This window comes from Epinephelus lanceolatus, chromosome 16 (assembly GCF_041903045.1).
Source record: "Epinephelus lanceolatus isolate andai-2023 chromosome 16, ASM4190304v1, whole genome shotgun sequence".
In the NCBI taxonomy this organism is placed as follows: Eukaryota; Metazoa; Chordata; class Actinopteri; order Perciformes; family Serranidae; genus Epinephelus; species Epinephelus lanceolatus.
In genome coordinates this window covers 4,971,992-4,980,991 of record NC_135749.1, presented here as the reverse complement: position 1 = coordinate 4,980,991, position 9,000 = coordinate 4,971,992, and the positions used below count along the sequence as shown (strand labels likewise).

The 9,000-nt window shown below is 42.0% G+C and overlaps 1 protein-coding gene across 1 annotated transcript in view; it reads left to right on the top strand.

Annotated features, from left to right (window-relative positions):
* Positions 1-5,034: 5,034 nt before the first annotated feature.
* Positions 5,035-9,000, top strand: part of kcng2 (potassium voltage-gated channel, subfamily G, member 2) — a 39,781-nt gene continuing 35,815 nt past the window's right edge. The window contains exon 1 of the mRNA XM_033636656.2: positions 5,035-5,545. The gene's annotated coding sequence lies outside the window, so the exon portion shown is untranslated. The remainder of the gene's footprint in view (positions 5,546-9,000) is intronic.

The window sequence follows — 9,000 nt, the reverse complement described above, 5'->3', positions numbered from 1 at the left end:
TGCGCCCCTCTCTCTCTCTCCTCCTCCGTTCTTCAATTTCACGAAGCTCTTCGTCAGTGTATTCTGGCTCAAATAAATAAGGGCGGCCATCAAACTCTGCAAAATCAAATTCCTCCTCCACAAAGTCGAAGTCTGGCAAAAAGTCAGCCATTATTCTATAAATCTTTAATAAAATAAATGAATGAACTTTTCAGGCTACTGTCCGGTTCTGCCTTCCAGCTGTTGCTGCTTGTTCTCGCAATATTTCGGCCGTGCTTTGGAAAGCAGAGCTAAATGGTAACATGTTGTTTTCTATATGTTCTCTGACATTTATCCTAACGATATGAGGCGGTCTTTGTGGAAAAAAAGCTTGTTTAGTGGACTAACTTTGCACTTGAAGGTTGCCCGTTCACTTACGTTTTAACAGGTCTGATGCTACTATGCGCCCCGGCTGTATCTAGGCTAACGGCTAACATGCTAACTATTATTTTTATGTCACTAGTCACTTGAAACAAATTTAGGACGATAGGAGACAGGTTGAAATAAACCGAAATTTCCCTTTAATAACCTTGCAGAACGACACACTGCAAAAAGTCACCTGTTTCAACTCATCTTGTGGCGAATCTTTGATCTGAACTGGACATTAAAGTCCAAGGAAAGTCTGTTTTTGTGCCATTAGTGGGAACAAGCATCATTAAATGACAAACAATTCTTAGTCCTGCTCTGTGTGGAGAAAACAAGGCCTTATATTGTTCGGTTCCAGTCCAGTACAGCTTCAGGCTTGAGAGCACGTGAGGTGCATGTCGTGGCCATAATTGCAGGTTTAGCAGCTTGTTACTTGCGCCCCACTCACTTCATCCCCCCTATAGAGGGAGGAAGGAGCCGAGATGATGAAGTCAAAGTTTATTATGTACCCACATGGCTGATGCAGCATATTCGAAGCATGGTAATTCATCAATGTCAGACGCTTGTGGAGAGCGGCTAATAGCTGTATCAGTGTAACTCTTATCTTTCAGACTGTAAACTCATTGTACTGATGTTTTTGTTTTTCTTTCTGCCGTGAGTATGTACGCTTGTCATGTAATGGATGAAAACCTAAAATAGCTGCCTGACTCAGAATGGTTGAATTAAATATGACTTTACACAACAACAAACTTCCATTTTCATTTCATCAAGTGGCATGGACTGAAAACACCTTGGAGAACACACAGTGGGACAGAGAAAGTCTGGAGTCTGGCCTGTGTGTGAGAGATGAATACAAGGGAATGGATGGCAGATTAATAATGTCTGTCTGCAGACAAAAGGTGCCCGAGAGGATCTCTTAACTTGATGTGAGCTTGAATTAACTGTAGAAACACACCAACTGAAGTCGGAGACCCAAACAAAGAGAGGAATGGATTTGCAGAGTTCAAAACTCCTCGAGGGGACATCTGAAGGGTTCCTTTTTTGGCTGACTGTGTGAGTTTCCCTGCTCCATTAAAAAGTCCAATTAACTGTCCCCAAATTTAAAGGATCTCTCACTATCAAATCTTTATGGTCTTTTCTCCCTAGAGTCATCTCATTGGGTTATTTTTGATTCGAATCAGGACATTTTCCACTCAGGATTATTTTGCAGGATTCCATCTTTCTTCCTGGATGCCTTCAAGGTCCAGACTCCACACTTTGTACGGCTCCTCTCCAAAGCCCGGACAGGAGTGACATGTCAAAGTAAAGTAAATGAAAAAGAATAAGTGCCATGATGTTTAAACAGAACATTAAAAATGGATTCTTGCTTGATTTAAATTTAAGCAAGACTTTGTCACTTTTGAATTAAGATATAACACGTTCTCCTTGTGACAAATGTAGAGTTATATTCACAGCTACTGATCGACAGCCCTGCTTTCATCAGTGCACTCAGGGGTTTTGCTGCTACAGTCCAACTTGGACGGGTATGATGGTGGCCAGTGTTTGCAAACTGCAGATAGATATTGCTGAATATCACACATTACTATGACTCTTCTCCACTTGTACTACACTATTACTCTTACCTGTAATTGCCACAGCAAATGTTACATAAGCTCCCTTTAAAGTCGGTGCTTCTCAAGGATGATGATTGTAAATGAATTGGTTGCTGCAGGTGCTTCGCTTTTTAATGACCCATACATGATTGTGTCCAGTCATGCTGTCTATAGGCTCTAAAGTGATGACACGACTGAAGCATATGTGCACAGATGGAGGGCAGGCTGGGAGTTTTGTTAATTTAAAGGGACAGTTCACCTCCAAATCAAAAATACATATTTTTTCTCTTCCCTGTGGTCCTATTTATCAGCCTTGATTGTTTTCGATGTGACTTGCCAAGTGTTGGAGATATTGGCAGTAGAGATGTCCGCCTTTGCTCCAATATAATGGAAGTAGATGGCACTCAGCTTGGGGAGCTGATAATGTCAAAATAAAATGATTTAAAAAGAATTTGCCATAAATCATGACCCAGATAATCCATCAGTATGATCTCATCCCAGCTTGTCAAACATCACCGTTTCGTCAGTAGACTTGCAGTTCAATCAGGAAAGACAGAAGAGTGAAGTTAAGATAATATTTAATACAGAATATGAGTGTACAGATTAACAGATGATTGGTGCTAATTAAAATCTAACAGAAGTCTTTGGCGATTTGACACCAGAGGGAGATATTTTGAGCAGCAGCAGGAAAAATCCCCCCATGGAGTCCAGACACTAGTGGTGGTGGTGGCTGCTGACTACTGGGACGTATGAGGCTGATGAATCCGTAAAGACTACACGGTGATGGGGAGGTGGAGGGTGCGCATGACCAAAGAACCATATCTAAAATGAGGAGCAGTAAGATGATAGGCTGACAGAGAAGGTGTGTCACTGTGCTGTTGGTTGATTGTGAAACTTACCCAGACAATGTGAGTGAGCATGCGTGCAAGGAGTGAACAGCAGGGTGAGAAAGAAACTTAAAGAGTATGAAAAGTACTGTCTTCCTCACTGAAATTTCACAAGAGCTTCATTTCTAAATAAAACGCGCTAGATAACCCCCTCTGTCCTGCTGTTGACATTCCAGGACATCATGTCAGTTTACGCTTGTTACATGAAGCAACAGTTTCTGCTCAGTAGATGCAGCAGACAGTCTCTTTCAAAATAACCTACAATGTCTGTAAAACACCACGTTAGTAGGTTTATCTCCTCATGAAACAAAAGCATGTGGTTAACTTTAGAAAAAAAACTAAGTTTTGCTTATAAAAGTGAAGCGAGCAGTGGGCTCTTGGGTGAAAGTCCAGGTCTGGTGGACCTATCCACCACCCCTCCTGCCTGCCCTATGGGGACTTTTCAGCACTTTGCATTACATTTCTGCTGGCGATGTTTCAAACTGACCCCACCTGGCAGTGTATTAAATCGCGGTGAAAGGTGCATTTGTGTGTCGATATAAACCTGCCAACTGGATCACTGCGCAGAAGGAAGCGTGCATCTACACATGGACGAGGGGCTTGTCCTTGTGACAACATGAATGGCGTCCTCCTCGGCTGAGCTGTAACATTAGCTAGCTCAGCGGTGCTAGGTGAGCTATCAGCGGATGGACACTTCCCTCTGTGTGATGATCCAGTTGGCGTGCGTAGTTTGGTGGAAAGAAAATAGTTCCTACATGAAACTGCTCACAACAAGGTCTGTGGATTATCTTGAGTAACCGGGTCATGATTTCTGGACAGACACATTGCTGTTGAGTTTTTTAAAATTTATTTGTTTGGCACACCACAAGCTGAGTGCCATCTAGTCCCATTATATTTGAGAGAAAGCAGACATCTCTACGGCCAATATCTCCAACACTCAGTCACACCAAAACAATCTGGACTGATACATAGAACTACTACTACTGTTTTTGTTTTATTTTGGGGTGAACTGCCCCTTTAAAGGGTGATGCCACCAAATTAAAACATAAATGTCAGTTCACTAGTCATGAGAGAACTACTCAGCCTCCTTTATTGTGGATTTTAAAGGATGTACTATTTTTTGTCCAAAAGAAGTCCAGTCAGTAAAGGTTAGATTTACTTCCTCCATGTGGATCTGTTTTTTCAAATTTTCTTACAGAGAGGTCAGAGGTCAAACTCAAAGTAGCACCCCTGAAACTGGTGGGTGTTCAGTGTTGCTCGATGACACTTCACCAGGTTAGTAGAAGTTTAACACCTTGTCATTTGGCTGACAGGTTGTTTCTACAAGCAACATGCAGCCCCTAAAAACACCCACCTGTCCTCCATTTCTATTTTTAGTCAGTGAAAACTGTTCCTGTTTAAAATCTGGCCTGAGTCATTTTTTATGTCACCACATTTACAGCTTTCACCCTCAGCTGTTAGCAGGCATTTAGCAAACCAGATACCCTGCAAATGGATGCTTCTACTGCCATCACCACTGTTTACTTTGGCATCAGTCAGACTCCTGCAATTATTGTCTCTCTGCTGTCTCTCATTTTGAATACACTCAGCTGAGCTGATGTGGTGTTGACAGACCGGAGTGGAATGAAAGAGAAGCTCCAGCCTCTAAGACTGGCTTTCAGCTGGTTGCCTTCTGCTGGTCTGCATAGCCACACCTACTGTACTGTATCAGCTGGGTGTGTCTGCCTCTGACTTTGTGCCCAGTGTGGTTTGTGCCTCGGCCACAATATTAACGCTGACATACTGTGCATGTCTCAGCTCTGTCAGACAGTTCTGTCAGTTGTCTTTTTCAGTTTGGGAGTACATGTTAAAGAGCAAATGTGATGAGTAAAGTGTGCCAGAAATAAATGTGTGGTCCCTAGTAAATAAAATTAACAATGAAACATAATATAAGCTGAGATAAAATGATGAGTTAAATGACCTACATAAGCTTCTGTCACTGACAAACTTTACAAAGCAGAAATCTTTTTTATAAATAAGATTAGAGCAGGTTTTGTTCCAGGATATAATGAGGATAATGCAGTCCAAATTATTCACAAGGCAAGAGAAAAATAATTAGAATCCATGCTAATCTCATAACAGTAGAAGAAAAGCATAACAAACACTCCCCCTGACGCTGTGGAATTGTACTGAAGCAGTCGTGGTTTCCCAGAGACGCAGTTTGGCAGAGCGCAGCGCAGCGCACCGCGGAGCGCGCAGCTCCGGACGCACTTGAAGAGTCAGAGCGGTGTGACCATCAGTGAGCTGGAGACAGTCCTTCACCTGCTCCCAGCCAAACACACACACATACACACACTGCTCTGCAACATCTGCCACGTCGCCTGTGATGGAGCGAGGAAGAGTGTGACGGAGTCTTTGCTGTTGTGGAGTAACATGTCTACCTCTTTGGCGTCTCCGATGGATCAAATCAGTCTTTTGGGGCTCGGCGGACTCCGCGCTCATATTTTGAACGTGTAAACAGCGACTTTAAGAAGCCATAAAAACTCCGTGCGGCGCGTGAGCGCTGCAAATTGAGCGCAGCCTTAATTGTACTACGATGTCCCAGAGCATCTGCGTGGAAAACTTAAAGGCATGCTGCATACTGAGGGCTGTGAACGTGCGAGGAGGCTGAAACAGATGGACACGAGCCCAACAACACACTGGGTGAGTCTAATAATTAGGATGGTTTTTATCACATTAATGGCAGGGTTTGTTTTAATAAAAACACAAAGAGGTCTAAATTGTCAAATGCGTTTGGAGCCGTGACGAGAAAACACTGCAACAGTCAAATAATGAAGACACAAGTGTTTTATAATGATCACAGTCTATTTTCATACATGTGACAAACTTCTTCCATGTCTGTGACATCCCGCACTGGTCGCCCTGTAGGGGGAGGTAAAGGGGCAACTGGGACTAATGGTGCCCACTTAATGCTTTTATTATGTCCTCACTGTGATTTTTATTCATTAACATGATCCTGTAATGTTCCTGAAGGGGCTGAGTGATTCCAGAAGTGTCCTTGTGATACTTAATGTAGCCCCTTGTGTTTTGTTATTGTTTTATGGGCAGAGGAAATTAGATTTTAAAGATGGGGACACAAACCCTCAAAAGGGCTTCAGTTTTTAGAACAAAATATAACCATGTTTGGGGGTTTTTCTCATAAATTTGATTTGTCCTCTTCATGAAATAGATGATCATAACAAACATATTTTACAAGAGGAAAAAGTGATGGAATTGATCAATATGTTGACTCATATCATAGGTGAAAAGGTGCAGATTAAATCACTATAGAGATGGTGGGGGTACCTATTTAATCTTATGTCATTTTTCACCTATTGCTTCCATTAAGTTCAAATTTGCACTAACAGTACCCTGATATCTGCCCTACACCTCAGAGCAATAACATCTGTTATGAAGCCTAGAAGTCTTTATAAATACAAAATGTATACAGAACAAAGAGAAGAAAGTAACTTTGACTTTAACTGATGGGTATGTTGGCTCTGCTCAGGCCATCACATTGATTTAAAAACTTTGCACAAGAACAATAAAGGTCTTGCAATAAAGAAAAATATGTTCCAAGTGACAAGAGACTTTTTATACCTTTGGAGATAAATGAAAAATAACATTTTAACCCCATTTAACTACATGGAGCTCAAGATTTCAGAATGCATCTTCTCTTACAGCATTTAAAGTAGACATACCAAGCTCTGCTATAATAGATACTGTTACCACTTTTAAAGATTTTAAACAATTAAATTAAACAAAATTCATTTTAGTTCCCTCCATTCAGTCTCCATATGATTCACTAAATCTTCTCAGGCTGCTCTCAGCCCTAGAGTGGTCTCCTCTGGTCTGAATCAGGGACTCATGTTGTTCCAGAATTGTATAATTGCCTAGAGTTGGTTCATGTTCTCACGGCAGCATTTACAAGAGGACCAGATCAAATGCCTTGTGTGAGAAAGCTGCTCTTGATTGGTCAGAATTTCCATGTGGGAAAAATCCAGGAAGTAAAGCAAACGTTGAAGAAGAGTACACTTGCAAGATAAATGTGACACTTTCTAATGTCACAATGGAGGGACAACTACGCAGGTTGATTTTAGCGCTGCTCATCATGGACTATATTGCTGTCATTGTTCATTTTAGTCAAAACATACAGTTTGAAAACGAGGCGCGGCTCCAACTAGAAAACAATGTTTTGATGCATTGGATGTGCTGAATGTGCATATTAAGGCAGTACAGGAGGAGGTGCACATTAATAATCCTCCAGGACTGTAACATGCTCATGTTTAACCCAAACAATGTGTCATGTGACTGCAGTTGCTTCACATCCAGGTCGGAACACCTTCTCACCACAAACCAACCGCACCAGAGTTCCTTTGGAACCGGACTGAGACCACCTCTTCAAGAAGGTCTCGGTCCGGTTGTTTTGGTGCGCACCTGAGTGTGATTGCTGTGTTCACACCTGCCCAAATGAACCACACTGAGTGGGCAAACGAACTTGAGTTTGATTGAACTGATACTGTTGCCACTTTTAAAGATTTTATACAGAATTAGTTTTGACGTTATTCTCATTTCAGTTCTCTCCGTTCAGTCTGTATGTGATGTCCTACAGCTTATAGGATATAAACACCAGTCTAACTTCCATATCTTTTTGTTAACGTAAAAACATAACATTAGTTTTCGGCAGGGGCGTAAATATAGACAGTGCAAGCAGTATAGTTGCACTGGGGCCCATGGGGTGAGGGGGCCCATAGAGAGAGTAGTTGGAGGGGCTGCTCTTTCTCGAGCAGAGAACGGGCCCTTGCGAGCGATTCAACTTGCCACCTGAGAAATATGCCTGTGTTTAAAGAGGAACACACAATAAAATATTAGCTCTCGAGAAGGCAAACCCATCTCCGTCAGTTTTTTCTCTTTTGTTAAATATAACAAAATGATGTTTATTTACATAAACTATAAATTAACTATTTAAAAATCCATTTAATGAATATTTTCTTATTCTATTTGGCATTTTTGTCATATATAAATTTGTAGTGATGGCTGGTAATATGTGTGTTGACGTCCAGTGTTCAAGTCTGTATTTGATCCTGTGACGATACTTAAATACTTAAAATATACGGTAGATGTTTCGACACAAAATCTGGCAGTAGGGTCTGTCATGATAGTGTGCACTGGGGCCCATCCTTACTACCGTACGCCACTGGTTTTCAGTCTGTATAAAGTGGAGAGGTATCGACAAAACTGCTTTCTGAAAATGTGCAGGGGACATGTCCCCCTGTGTCCCCCCTGTAAATTAAGCCCCTGCCTATCGGGGTGTTACAGGAGTTAGTCAGGCTGTTAGCTTTAATTTCAGGCTGTCTCCTTCCAGCTCCTGTCATCACACATAGGCCTCTGACTCTGAACTCTGCTTGACTTTAAATGTGATCAAATTTGTAGGAGAGCAGTCCTGCAGCTCCCCCTCTTTAGACAAAACAAACCTTTATGTAGTGTTGTCCGTGGATAATTGGATTGACCTGTCAGTATGTGAGTAAAGCAGTTACACCATAAGTAGATGAGAGGCCTTTTTAAAAAGCTGCCATGCCTCTCAGAGACATCCCCCTCTTCCTTTCTTGTATGGATTGTCCATATATAATGTCACAGCCTCTCGTCTGCTGGGATCATTAACCTGTTGATGTGTGGAGACGGATGGCTGTGTGTCTTCCGCGCAGTAAATCCTCGTATTAAAGCACACACCGGTGGGCTCTTGAAACCGGAGAGAACAAACTAATGAGAACAGATTGCGTAGAATATGGCAATCTGTTCTGAAACATGGTGGTTTTTAACATGTCATGCATCAGGTTTGCCCTGTGACCAAATGCTACAGCTACTCATTTCACTCATTAGTCGTCCCACTCTGTGGCTGAAGGTGGGCTAATGGGAGCCTGCAGACCCTCAGGCAGCAGTGACACCAGATAGAAAACCACTGCTGCACTTGTTGTTTTTTTGCTAAGAAACATAATGAGAGTGTAAAAGAGAGAAAGGAGGAGAGAGAAGGGAGATGTGCCACATTCTTCATGCGTTTGTAGGCGGCTGTTGTTCTTTTTTGTATTCTGCTGTGATCTCTAAACTCACTGTCCTAATAA